The sequence below is a fragment of the Muscardinus avellanarius genome, assembly GCF_963383645.1.
Source record: "Muscardinus avellanarius genome assembly, chromosome: X".
NCBI classification, from domain to species: Eukaryota; Metazoa; Chordata; class Mammalia; order Rodentia; family Gliridae; genus Muscardinus; species Muscardinus avellanarius.
In genome coordinates, this window is record NC_137792.1 from 70,988,651 (window position 1) to 71,004,397 (window position 15,747).

Genomic DNA, 15,747 nt, shown 5'->3' on the forward strand with positions numbered 1-15,747 from the left:
CTGTCTTTGTTCACCCAACAGAAATATTACCCTGGCTTTGATGGATGACAGATAAGTGCTATTCAAAATTTTATTTTAAGTTGACATAAATAACCTTTACTTATTTTACAGTCAGTTAGTGCTCTCCAGGCTGTTAAAATGTACTATATAACACACATGAGTGTATCTGTCATTTTCCTTAATTTTGTAAATAGTTTAGTATATGTATACATATAACTAAAATGTTGGTGAAACGTATCTATGAATTCTAGGGTTCCATGAAATACAATACAAAACCACTAGTCTAGAAGGACTTTTCTTTGTACTTTAGTGTTTATTAAATTCATTATCTTTAAGTAACATAAATAGCCACTAATCCTTCTCTAGACTTCACAGAATGAAGTGGTGTCATGCTGTCAACTTCCTGAATCTGCATCTGTCTCTACCCCCTGCCCATAATATTTGACTCTATCCCCAACTTATGGTACCTAAATCTAATCTTTTATCTTATGATTGTTAAAGCTACTCTCTTAAAACCAATTCGACAGATTTGCTCTTATAATCAAGACCCTCAACTGTATTTCCTAGGCTAGCCTTCCCAGTTTCAACAGTACAAATAATATGATTGAGTAATTTAGAGGGAAAAGGACATCAATATGTGTGTATTTTTATATTTACCAAAGGCTATAAACAAATAAAAACTTCCTAGAGTTTGAAAACTGAATGCATTTCACATCTGATTTAGTTTGTCTTCTTAGCCAAAATCAAAATACATGTAAGGATCTTAGCATTTCTGCTGAATTTTTAGGGATCAAGTGAACATATGCCTGCAGCTTATCAAAAAATTCAGACAAATAGATCCATAAACATTTGATAAAGCAAATATAGTAAAATGTCTAATTGTAGAACTAGTTGGCAAGAATAAGAACGTTCAATATACAATTTCAACATTTCTGTTCAAACCAGTTTGTAATAAAATGCTGGAAAAAAGTGATGCCACACCACACTGTCATGAGGTAGAAAAGACAATTCTATCTGAGGACATTTCCAATGATTCCAGAAAGATGGCTATTAAAAGAACAGGGAGTCAAAGATCCTGAGGTTGTACTGGGTAACATCAGGAAATGCTATGGCTTGAAATTTGTGGAGTTCTTTTTCAGTGGTTTTATGGTTAGAATGCAAGAAAGTTTCTGATTTTTTAAGATTGATTTTGTATCCAGACATTTTACTGAATTTGTTGATCAGTTCTATAAGCTTTTTTGGTTGAGTTTGTTGTATTTTCTAAGTATAATATCATGTGATCTGCAAATAGGAATAGTTTTAGTTCTCCTATTTGTACTCTTGATTTCCTTCTCTTGCTCTGGCTAGAGTCTCAAATACTATATTGAAAAGAAGTGGTGATAATGGACATACTTGTCTTGTTCCCATTTTTTAGGGGGAACTCTCAGTTTCTCTCCATTTAATATTCAATGCCTTTCATTTAGTTCACTGTATCTCTAGTCAATGTCTATTAAGTGGGTGGCATTTATAAATGGTATAAAAGACATAACAAGAAGAAATATCAGGATTCTTCTTAAAAAGCTTCCAGTCTCCTGGGAAAGTTGAGTATAATTTAAGTAGTAACCCCAAGCAAATCCTTTATTCCTCATACCTTAGATTGTCCCAGTAGGAAAAATGGGAAACACCCATTAGAGGGTCAAAAATCTGGCAGGCCAAGCTCCTATGTGAATTTAGAAGGACTGATATTACAGAAAGCAGCACTAGAAACACGAAGAATGGACTATAACTATTGGCACAAGTTATACTATTCAAAACATATTACATGAGCCTAAAGGAGGAACTCAGTCTCTCCAAGTAGTCTGTGGCAAAACCATTTAAGAGAGCCCTGGCCCACATACATTGACAACTATGTATTCACACCCTCACTGTCATCCACAGAAAAGGCTATAAGGGAAGCTAAGCACAGTTGCGCACATGTGTAATCCCAGTACTTGGGAGGGTGAGAAAAGAGGATTGCAGGTTTGAGAAGAACCTCAGCAAGTAGCAGAACTCTCATCAACCGAGTGAGATCCTGTTTCAAAAAAAAGGTATATTGATTCTGAGAAAGAAACATGTGGAATACCTTAAGTAACTTAGGAATTTATAAGGCTATTTTATTTTAATGCAAAATGCATATAGAAAAGGCCATATCACATAGACACATTCCATCATTTAAGTAATATCCACAAACTCAACAAAGACAATAAATTCTCACCAAACTACTTATGGACCATTATTTTTTTCTTTAGGTGAAGAACTTTAAAAAAAAAGTTTATCTATTAATTGGATATCCTCAGTGAAAGATGCTCCAAATAAGTTTGACATTTATCTGGCTGGGTAGAAAAGGAGATACATAAATAGAAAATGTATACATTTATAAAATATACATAAATATATTTTATATATCTCATCCATTTCTACTTACATTGATAGGATCCCTAGTGCTCTTCTGAAGTATTAACAATGAAAGAAATAAAAAGATACATAAATTATAACAATTATAAGTGAACACAGTTCTCATAGTGGCTTTCAACATGTGATAGAAGGTTTAAAGGATAATAATGATGATGACAATGGTAACAGTGGTGATAAAAGTGTTACAAATTGTCAAGTGTTAAGGGCTTAGGCCTTACTAGTGCAATTTCTGTGAAAGCTCTAATCTCATATGTATTTATCCTATCCATAACAAAATGTATGATTTACCTATGAACTTAACCTAATAGATTTTCTAATTTCACAGCTATGAGACATTGTGAGTCAAGATTTCAAAGGAACATCCAACATTAATCGCACGAGTGTGGATCTCTTTTTCAAGTGAGCATCTGCTGTTGGTTTCTCAAGCCTCCTGTCCTATTAATATAAGTGGTGACCATAGACATGATATTAAAAGAACTTACACATCTACCGAGGTTTTATGATGTTCAAAATCTTAGCAAAAATATTAAGTATCCACAAGTAACTACTATACTTGAACTGAACATGATAACAGACCTGAAATCTATTATCTTCTGCTTGAGAAGTAAAGGATGGAAGGACATGGGTCACTTCCCTTGCCGCAGCCTTTTAAACATTTTCTGATTCCTTTGTTTTGGTTTTAAGGAAAATTCCATATGGGAGATTGGTCATAGAGAAAGTAAAAGGTATTGCAAATGTTAACCATGAAAAAGTAACAGTATATACTAGCCTTAAGTAAAGCATTTGATTTTGGATAAATTATTGATTTTGGATAAATTAATGAATTCCCTAAAATTGAAATATCTTTCTAATTTGCAAGACACCATATGGAAGAGAATATATGATCATTTGAACTAACTGTGGTTTGACTTTACCTACCTTATAAATCAGCTGTGTCTTCATTTCATATCAATTGAGTATAGATGAAACACTAGATTTTAATTTGTGTCCAAATCTTACTTCTTCTATAGGAATCCTGGCCAAACCTAACCTTTACTGTGGACTTCTATGGCATAATTTAATATATTAATACTCTGAAATATAGTCTGAATATTTATATGCATGTAGATTAATAATCTTATAATAGATAAAGAACATTTTTAAAAGTAGTGTTCCCATTGATGTTCCCATTGGTTTAATAAACCAATTGATGTTCCCATTGGTTTAATATACTTATAAAAGTTGCATAGAAAGTTCTTACAGTTCATTCACATTCACTGAACAATACTTTATTTCATTGAAAATTATCTCCATGGGACATTAGTGATCGTGTGTGTATGTGTGTGTTCTTAGCTCTCCTTAGAAATGTGATATATACTCTATTAAAGGTTGTGTAATAATCAGACTTTGGAGATTCAATTTTTTGACAGTTTTTATAGTTTTGGTTTTTTCATAGTTTTTGTAAATGGGGAAGGTTCCTTCCTCAAGTCAAAATGAATTCTTTTTAAATTGTAGGCTGGAGAAAATTAGAAGATGTTACAAGAGGTCAAAATTAAGTCCATTAAATTCCAGACCCACATTTAGTCTCCATAGAGACAGAGAGAAATAAACCAGCAACCTTAACAAATCTTCTGCACCTTTGCCAGACATAACTCTGACTTACCATTATTTTTACTTAAGTATCACTCAATCCAAATATAACTGACTCTGAACACTAAAAAAACCAACAAAACTAGGCCCAAAAGAAATACAAAAGCTCATTCAAGAAAAAGCAAAAGAGTCAAGAGCTACCCACCCCCTCAGAAATGTGCTCGTCATTCCCCTTGAAAAACGACTGCAACATGAAACTCTGGTGGCAATGACGTATAGGGAAAATATGTGGTTCCAAAGCCAGAGGAAATGTCAAAAAAGAAAAACAGACATTAAGTGACTGACCTAATTAAAAAAGAAAAGTATACTTATGGCAGGGCAATGAGGATATCTGAAATGGGGGTACAGGTGGAGGTGATGAGGCCACCATGAGAAGGCTCACAACCTTCAAGTGAATTTTTGTGGCCTATAAAAAGGAACTCAAAAGATGAAATGGGCATTACCCTCAAATTACAGGTAAAGATCCTCCTTACATGCCCACTAGATCTTTAGATATAAAGACTCATTCCCTATCTTGAACTACTAAATATCAATTAAAAGTTCTGAAACAAATATTTATACTGTAGAGGTGCCTCTCACCAATCACAAAAGCATAGAAGAGAAATGAGGGCTTGGAGTGATAGTACAAAAGCAAGATTCAAGAAGGAACTATACTACTGGAATTCCATATTTAGGCTCTGATAAAAAGTTTTCATCATGTTTCATAGTTATTTACTAAGTACCTACTGTGTAATAAGCTGGGAAACCTACTTGCCATATGGTATTAAGTAGGTAAAAGTGGAAAGTTTTATTCTTTAAGTACTACTCACCTAAAACGTATAGTAAAATATACAAACAATATGAATGATACCTCAAAGTGATAATTACATTTATCCATGTGTCTTCTAGTTCTTGTCCTTATCACTTTACATGGTAATAATCATAGTATATATACATATATATGTTTGCATATTGCTTTTCTTACTGAGCCTATATTGTACAAATTCTTTCATATTGTTATGCAAGCATCAAAACATAATTTTAACAGTTTAATGGACTCCCACTGCATAGATGTATCACAATATACTTAACCAAAATATTTCTTGAGTAAATTAACCATTTCTCTAACGTTAAAAATTTAAATGTATTCTAATTTTTATCCTTAAAAATGACACTGTGACAAATATTTAGACCATATATAATTTTTCTTCTTTTCTCAATACGATTTTATCTTAGAACACATTTCCAAAAATAGGATTACTGGATTAAAGAGTACCAATCTGTGACTTTTTCCATATATTACCAAATAATGTCCCCAAATGGCTTTGTACCCAATTATAAAGCTACCAGCAATAATATGTGTCTGTCTAACAGTAACTAAATTAGCATCAAGTTTTCTTTTTGTTTTGCTGATTTAGATTGAAATGTATCCTAATGATGTTTGGATATGGCTATCTTTACATACCAGTGAGGTGAAACATTTTTCCATGCATTTATGATTTGTGATGTTAATACAAATGCCTTTTACCCTCCTACCTACTGGAAAATTCATTCAGCTAATACTTATGGAGTCCCTATCTCATATCAGGCCTATGTATACTTTTTGTACAATTTGAAAGACTTCCGTGAATAATAAAAAACTTAATTCTCATTTCATATGTGCAGCAAATCTTTCCTGGCTCACTTTCCTTCTTCTGATTTAAATTATACTTTTCCACAGTAGGGTTGTATATGTTTGAATGTATTGATATTTTCTTTTTTTACCCCTGGTGGGGTTGGTGTGTGTGTGTGTGTGTGTGTGTGTGTGTGTGTGTGTGTCTGTCTGTCTGTCTTTCTGTCACTGGTGATTGAACCCTGGAATATTCTACCTTCAAGCTATCCCCCAGCCCTATTTTATTTTTTATTCTGAAATAGGGTCTTGCTAGATTGATGAGAGTTTTACTATTTGCTGACTATCCTCCTCCAACCTGGATCCTTCTGGCTCAGCCTTTCATGTACTAGGATTACAAGCATGTGCCACCATGCCTGGCTGATCTATTCATTTTTATCCCATTCATCCATTTTTTTGTGTAGTACTGAGGATTGGACCACCCATGGGCATTCTCCCTCTGAGCTACACGCCTAGCTTTTTTTTTTTAAACAGGGTCTTGCTAAATTGCTAAGAGTCTCACTACATTGCTGAATATATCTTCAAACCTCCAATCCTGTCTCAGCTTCACAAATACTGGGATTACAGACATTCACCACCAAGTCTAGCTCTTTCTGACTTTTTTTTATCATTTTATAGCTTACAAGGTTTTGATCTATCTAGGGATTTGATAACTATACTGTTTTTTGTGATCTTATTTATAACCAAAGAACCCCATAAATATATTCACTCATAATAATAAAATTAAGAGCTCTAATCCCTACTTCATGATTCTTAAACTTTAATATATCTAGCTTTTTAAACTAGAAGTGCATTATTTAGAACAAATATTCAAATGAACATTTATCTTCTACATATACTAGTTGTATTCAAAATAATTAATATTTCACCTATTCTGTCACAACCAAATTGAACCTGGGCTTATCTAAGAAGATATGACTGAAATAGTCTTGATAAGCTCTCTTTCTTGGGCTGGGACTATAACTTACTGGTAGATCACTTGCTCAGCATGCATGAATTCCTGGTTTTGATCTCCAACACCATAAATAAGAGGAAGAAAGGGAGGGAAGAAGTGAGGGAAGGAGAGAGGGAAAGGGATAGGAAAGAGTGAGAAAAGGAAGGAGGGATGGAACGAGGAAGGACTCCTTGACTGATTAAAACAAAGATTTCTTCTCTCAGGTCAAAGATGAAGTGACAGTACTAGAAATAACATTGCCTGCTTTTCTTTGAATTGCTTTAGGGTGAAGTCCCATTATGTCTCATATAGAGGTAGACCCTCAGATTAGCAGCACTCCTTGGTACTTACAGGAATCGCATAATCTCAGACCCTACTCCAGACCTGCTACATCAGAACCTTCATATTCGAGAAACACCAAGGAAGTCCACACAAATTTCCCAATTAGATAAAACCTTGTAACTGTAGATGTTCTTTCTCTTAATCAGGTACCATTAGAAGTCATTCTTCCTGTAAAGTACTAACCCTCAATTCTTTCAAATGAATATCACTCAACATGGTGTACCTGGAAATCAGCAAGCTGTTCTTGCGAAAGGACCTCCTTTGGTTTGCCACCAAAATCTTATCTAGATTTTAAATTGAAAACTTATGTGCCTACATGAGTGAAACATTACAATAACAGCAACTGACCCTTATCCTTAGTGTCAAAGAGACTGTGGAGAGTATTGAAGACTTTGGAAAAATCACAGAACTTGTAGCTGGCCCATCTAAAGGAACAGCAGCAATATCGATCTGGCCGCTAGTACAGTCAAATAGAAATGCAGCTTTGGTGTAGCCAGATCTTCTGATATTCCAAGAAAAGCCTAAAATCTGGATTTTTTAAAATGTGAAATTTCTCAATTTTTAAATTCTGGAAATTCACTTGAAAATTTAAAAGAACATCTCGATATGCCAGTTCCAGCCAACCAGTTTGATACCTTAGCTCAAGACTGATGATTTCAAAACTCTATAAGCCTATGTGATCCATCTGTACTAATCTGCATACTTACTTTACTGCTCCAAGAGGTCATTTCAATAAAAATAAGATGCATCAAATCACTGTGACTACTGTCTTTTAAAATTCTGTGTTTTGTGAATATCAAAAAGCTGCCAAATCAATAATGAAATGACCACGTTAGTGATACAAGTATTTCCTAAATGTGAAAACATAATTAATATTTTCATTATTATAATACAAATACAGAGGACTCGTATTTAGCCCAGCTCGTATATGTGTTAAGAATTGTGCTGCTGGGCGTGGTGGTAAATGCTTATAATCCTAGCATTTGGAAGACTAAGACAGGAGGGTTGCAGTTCTCAGACAGCCTCAGCTACTTAGTGAGGCCCTTTGCAACTCAGTGAGACCTTGTTTCAAAATAAAGAATAAGCGGGGTGTGGTGGCACACGTTTGTAATCCCCACACTTGGGAGGCAGAGACAGGAGGATCGTGCAGATTTGAAGCCAGCTGCGTGCGCTGGCTTAGGAGACCCTGTTTCCAAATAAAAAAATGTAAAAATAGGTCTGGGAGTGTAGACTAGAGGTAGAAGGGCTTCCAGCAACCCCAGTACCACCAAATAAAATAAAATAAAATAAAATGATCACAAAATAAAGAATAAAAATAGGGCTGGAGATATAGCTCAGAGGTAGAATGCCCCTGGGTTTCATCCTTAAAAGAGATTTTTTTCCTACCACAAAAAAGAAAAAAAAAAAAGAATTGTGCTGTGTTCAAGCTTATGTTCAAATAATTCTATATACTAAAAGGCAGCCAAATGGAATAATTTCAAGTTTCTGAATGATATTTTATTACTTTTTGGTACATGGAATTGAACACAGGGCTATTCTACCTCTGAACTACACCCCAGCTCTATTTTTTTTTTTTAATTTTGAAACAGGGTCTTATGAAATTGCTGAAGCTGGCTGCAAATCTGAGATCCTCCTATGCTCAGCCTTCCAGGTAATGGGATTACAGCTGTGTAACTTAAGTCTGTCACCACAGACTTTATAATTCAGAATGATAAAGTTTATCTGAAAACCAAGTGTGGTAAACTACACCTATAATCCTAGTATTTAGGAAGCTGAGATAGGAGAATCACAGGTTCAAGGCCAGGGTGCACAGAAACTTACTAAGACACTATTTCAAAATGAAAAGGTCTGGGAGCATAGCTGAAAGGTTAAAATAAAACACACATGAGCTCAATCTGCACTACCACAATAAATAAATAAATACATAAATAAAAAAAAGTTTATCTGAGATAAATAGTTAAACTTAAAATGGCACACACTATTTTTTATCTTTCTGTGGATACTACAAAGCCCATTTTCCTGAACCATTCAATTATTGCAAACAAAGTTTAAAAAAACATAGTATGAAATGCATAGTATACATTTGTGTCCATCTTGGGGGCATCAAAGTTCCAGGCACAATTGCAGCCCCAGCTATAATCACATGCTTATACTGATTTAAAAAGACAAAAACAATTTTCAGTTTCCTCTTCTGCTAAAAGAAAAATAAGGTCGGGAATGACCTATGCTTGAAGAAATATCAGATCCAAATAAATTATTATCTTGTCTTACACACCACTATATTCCTGGTCTGGCACACAGTAGGGCTGAATGAATAAATGAAAGTTAGAAAAAACACATGAAGCAACTGCATAATCCTATGTACTTCTGTCATGGGTCAACGGAATTTAACAGTCTTTAACTTACCTGAGAAATTCATTGCTCTAACAGAAAAACCAAAAGGCATCAAATTTTGGCCAGAATAAAGATCTCATTGGAGTAATCTTTGTGTTAGAAAACCACTTCAAATATGAGTTTGAAAAACTTTAGTGAGAATTTTCCATCTTAAGAATACAGTCTTGCCAGGCATGGTAGCCTATGCCTGTAATCCTAGCACTTGGGAGGCTGAGACCAGCCTCAGCAACTTAGCAAGACCCTCAAGCAACTTAGAGAGACCCTGTTTCAAAATTAAAAATAAAAGGGCTGGGAAATTTATTTCAGAGGTAGGATGCCCCTGAGTTCAATTTTCAGTAAAACACATACACACACACACACACACACACACACACACACACACAAACACACAGTTTTCTACTGATGAAGCTTTATCAAGTTTCAGATTATTATTATTTATTATGAAACAGAGTCTCACTAAGTTGTCAAGAGTCTCATTACCTTGCCGAGGCTGTCCTCCAACCTGTGATCCTTCTGTCTCAGCCTCCCAAGTACTGGGATTACAAGCATGTGCCACCATACCCAGCTTTAACCAGTTTAAAGCTCCAGACCCTTGGAAGAACTTCAGACTTCCACCAGAATTGAAAAATTATGGAGAAAATTCAGATTAAAATTTCTAAAAATTAGTCCTATCTTTTTCATTCTTTGAGATATATCTTGGTAACAAATTTAAAAAAAAATGAAAAATTACCTTAAGGCTATATGTATAAGGTGATTATGAAACATATTTTTATGTGTGTTTAGACTTGGTCCCATCCTGAAGGTATCTCATTATGTACATGCAAATATTCCAAAATCTGACATGGGACTCTCTTTTGTCCCAAGCTTTTCAACCTGTATTTTAAAATCTGTGAATTTTACAGCTAGTAAACATATAACAACAGCAAGTCTCACTGCCGAGTAAACATGTACCATAACTATAGCTTAAATACTTACACTGAATATCTGGCTGTGTGATGAGGTGACTGGACAGAGAAGGAAAAAACACAGCAACCTTTTGGTGGACAAAATTGGAAATGCTGACTACTGGCAAATGTTGCATTCCATTTTGTAAATGCACAGTGACTGGGGTGCAAAAAGGAACAAACATTCCTCCATTGAGCCTGAATGTGCCACCTTTTAGGTCTCCCTATCATTTTCAAAGGTCAGCGTCCCTTTTCTCAAGAAAAGAAATGAAGCCTGTATCATCACTATGGCTAAATAATGAAGAAAACGAAAGGGTAACTAGCCAATGCATGATATACGAAAGGTCTGGGCAATCTTGTTGCTCACACCAATGCAGAGGAACTGCTGTATATACTTGAAGGAATTTTTTAAAAAATGCATGTGAATGTTAATGTACCCCAACAAAAGCACTCTTGGTGTTCTTATCACCAGATTCTGCAATGGCAGTCCTGTACCTTGGCCCCTTCCACTAAGGGCAGAAAGAGTCCTGATGGTTGATATGGTTAGCACCACCTTTCCAAACTCTGGCAGGAGTCTCCTCTCTCCCACCCTAGTATTTGCTCCACGCATCTTTCTTGTGCCCTAATGCTCATGCTGCGACATGAGTAGGTCTTTATTTTCAAGCAAATCTTCTAATGCTTCTGTTGTGCTTGGCACATTCACTTTTCATGCCCCCAAGTTGAAAGCAAATGAGATTTTCCCTTGAAAAGGCATTCCCCAGCGAGCTAATATTTAGGGTAAGCAGTGATATTGGTTGGGCCAATTAAAATAAACCTTTTAAACTTCCTATACAAATAAAGGCTCTTGCACAAAGCTGCCCCCAACAGTACAAATTGGAAACTGGAGATCAGCAGAAGAATGTGTGACAATTAGTAAAACTCACCTCACACTGGATGTGTGGAGAACAGGATGTATTTGGCAAGGGCTGGATATAGTCGACAACGGCTTCCAGTTGCCTAAGTTGGGAGAAAAGTGAGAACCAAGAGACCAAATTACCTTTTTAGAAGAAAATTCAGAAATTCTAAAAAAAAAAGTCAACTTCTTTTGAAATGGCTCATGGTAACAGATTTGACTTTATATTTACAACTTTTACAGTTAAAGGAGAACTGCCAAGATGTTCTGCATATTTCTCCAAATGTCTGTTTATCATATAACATTAGCACTGGCAGTGGCTCTGCCTCCCTCATTATCAAGCTGTATTAGCTCAAACACTCAGCATTGTTAGGGGAGTGAGCTCATGGCCTATTTCAGTTTTAAATTAACATTTGGCAATCACCCGGGTAATCAAAACAAATGACTCAGTCGTTTAGAATAGATTTATTAGTTGGGCCTTTTCTTCTCGTTTAACATCTTTAGAATATATTCTGCCACAGGAGGGCTCAGATCCAGCTAGAATGTAGAACACAAGTCACCAGAGGAATATTTAGAGGTGTTGCCATGGAGACGAGGTGCAGTGTGACCACTGAAGTTATCGCCAGTCAACAACAGAATTAGGATGCAGTCTGGCGGGCACACTCATCCCAGTATGGATGGTTCTGCAGCACTAGGAAACAGGTGTGCCCTGCACTGTTCACATCCATGTCACAAATCCTGGCCAGCACAACATGCTGCCCTCCCTGACCCATACTGCCCCATGCGCCCATCTGCATCATCACTTTATGCCTTACACTGCCTTACAATCAAAATCAGAGGAAAAGACAGCTCTCTGAGAGCAAGACCCAGCTGTTTCTTCACTGTTCTGTCCCCATGCCCAGAACAGTGCCTGACACACAGGAGGCTCATGAGAAGTATCCATGGCAATAGGAGAAACATAAACTAAGAATCATAACCAGGCTTGAACTCCCCCACCACCAGACACCAACTGTTTCTATGCAGATCAGCAAACAGACAGTGACTATAGACTTAAATGTTACACGAGACAATAAAGAGCTGGTGCAGTTCAGGAAGCTAATGGGTTAATCTGTTTAAGAAATACTGATGACTAGCTGGGGTGGTGATGCACACTTGTAATCTCAGTACTTGGGAGGCCGAGACAGGAGGATTGAAGGTTTGCAGTCAGCCTCAAAAATTTAGTGAGACATTGTTTCAAAATAAAAAATAAAACAGGGCTAGGAGGGCAGCTCAGAGGTAGAATGTCCCAGGGTTCAAACCCAGTGAGACACACACACACACACACACACACACACACACATACATACACACACATGCACACGCACACGCACAAAAACACACACGAAATCTTGATGGCTGCAGTCATGACTCTTCTGAATTCAAAATGGACAAAGCTAATGAATACAGAGACAGTTTTTGTAGACCAGTTCAAAAGTCCAGTGGAAGGTACATCTTAGCCAGTGGTGAAGAGCTAACATTAAAAAGAAAATGTTTAAAAGTTATTGAAATCCAAGAAACACCCACTCCTTTTTCCACCTATACACCTATAAGACAGTATTTTCATAGTCTACCATATAGATATAAATATGTATTTTTGGTCCACAGTACAATTTGTTTGGAATGCAATTTAGGTTTCTTGGTAGCTGAGACAAACATCTTTCTTATCTATCTCTCAGTACTTAACATGGTTTATATCTACAAAAGGCTCTGCTCAGGCTCTTCTCCCACCATTCACACACCACTCAGATAGAACTCACTGTTTCTAGAAGATACCACACACTTTTATGAAGTTGCAATGAGAATGAAGCATGGCACAGCTGTTCAGAGCCAGGGTGCCAGAGTATGATTGCCTGGGTTCAGATCCCACCCCACTTCTCAATAGCCATGCTACTTCTATGACCCTCATCATAGCAACTGACCTAACAAAGGCAAAGAGGTAAGTACATGAAAGGCACCTGGCAGTGCTTCTCACCAAACAGGCACTTGCTGAATATTAAATGGATAATTATTTCTACTGCTATAGCATACACACACACTTGGCACCAAATAATTACTCCTCTTTAGATTCAATTCAGCTTGAACTAAAAACCTGAATCCTTCATACTCTAGCTTTAATATCCTATTTCATCTTGCCCTTTTGGAATTGATTTTTCCTAGGGATGGATCTGATTCATATTAGATTCTCTTTGAAGGAACCAGAATGGCTTCCTTCTTAATATCTCTGTCCTGCTAGAGCCTTCTCTCTTGTCTGCTCCTCACTTCTACAAGTTCTGGGTTGGGGAGTGACTACAGGTGGTGAAGAGGCAGGAAAGTTGTCTTCTATTAACCAGTCCAGGACCCTGGCTGTTCCTTTCAGAGAAGTCCTTGCATTTCATGTTCCCTGACACCCTCCAGAGGGCAGAAGAGGGAAAGGAAAGGTCTGAAGGCTGAGGCATCGGCTAGAGCAGTCTCCTCTGCCATAGTTTATGGTTTACCCATCAAGAACAAGTCCATTAAGAATTTTACAGTGATTTGTGAGATGCGAAAGGCATTTGTGTCCCTATGCCTCTTTATGGTCTGTACCAGTGTGTGTCACTTAACAGTAGCTGGGGTTGGGAGGATGAAGAATCTCATGGTCATTATATTTGTGCATACTTTCCAATCAGCATATAACTGTGGCTCTAACTAGACATAATACAAATTGTGTTGACAATATTATGCAAGTCAAGGAATAAAGCCAGAACTACAGCCAAACACACTGGGTAAAATGTGATGACAGCGAAGTAATCCCAATTAAAATTCAAACACTTTAGGGTCAGACATGCTTCAAAATAAGTCATGTTAATCTTATCCCATCCTGACAGAATATGGAAAATAAAATAAACCATTTTGTATTATCCCAGCATAAGCCAGTAGTAGTTACTTTTAGTGATGTTCAATCTCTCCTTCAGGTTTAACAAAAGAATTCTGGTTATACACTGATGACCCTATCACTGCTTACAGCCAAGCTTAAATGATCCCCAAATCACCTATCAATCAAGTAAATTATATGGAAAAATAAAATCCAGAGACAACAGCTGTTTGAATGGACTAAAAAGACCAGTTGAATCAATCAAAATGGATGATCCCCACGGATTTATTGTCTTCTCCAGATACTCTGAATGTGGTTGCCATGGCAATCATTCCTTAATCATGTCCTTCAGAATGTTCTTTCCCACCTAAGAAATCAAAGAACTAGTGAATTTCCAAACATCTTCTTAATTAAGTCCATTTGTGATGGTAACTGGCAGCTCTGACTTCTCATTTGCTCCACTTTTATTCTTTTACCCTACTTGTGCTACTATGAGAGTCAGAAATACTGAGATATGCACTGCTGAAATCATGTTTTAAACATTGCCATAAAATACAATAATAAATATAGCTAGATGGCCACATTTCCTTTAGCAGAAGAACTGATAGATTGGCTTTTGCCCAGCAAAAAAATTTATTAAAAATAATGGCTGAAATGAAAGACACCTCATTTTTAATAACTCCGACAGTCAAGATGTACAATGCAACCAAACCTTTAATGATGTATTAATAAGAAACAAAACTAAAAGGATATTATCAGTTATAGGAATATAAAATGTCCAATCTTGTATCCTTCTATTAAGCTAATTTATTCCACAAAAGCTTCTACACTTATTTTATATGATATAATAATCTTCAAAACTTGGAAATAGGGCTCAACCCTATACAATTTGGGGAAAGCAAGATTATGTATATATATATATATATATATATATATATATATATATATATATTACAAGGCCTCACTAAGTAGCTGAAGCTGGCAACAAACCTGTGATCCTCCTGTCTCAATCTCCCAAGTACTGGAATTACAAGTGTGCACCACCACACCCAGCCTCACAGGTTATATATTTTAAGGCTATTTATTATATTCACTACACATTTAAAGCTATGATTAACCCAGGATTTCCCAAAGATTTTTGCAAATTCCTTCAAAGAATAAATGTGCACAAGTCTACCATAGGTAGGTAATGAGTCATTTTAAACTTTGCATTGGAATATATATAACCTTTTAAAATACTGAATCTAGTTGTTTGTGGCTGCAAATACTTGTAATCTCAGTACTTGGGAAGCTGAAACAGAAGGATCACAGGTTCGCATCCAGCCTCAGCTACTTAGTGACTCCCTCTACAACTTAGTGAAATATCCTGTTTCCAAATAATAAATAAATAAAAATAGAGCTGGGAGTATAGCTTGGAGGTTGAATGCCCCAGGTTTGATCTCCCACACTGCAAAAATAAATAAATAAATAAGTAAATAAATAAATAAATAAATAAAATACTGAATCTGTTTGACAGGTTACTAGTGAATAAGAAGTGCCTTTCCTCCTTAATGTGGCATGAGCTATAAACTAACAAAGAGAAGGGCAGGCAGTGCTCCCCACTGTTCCCCAAATAAATACCAAGGGACTCTTTCTGTGGGCCATTTCTGGATGCAAATTTGA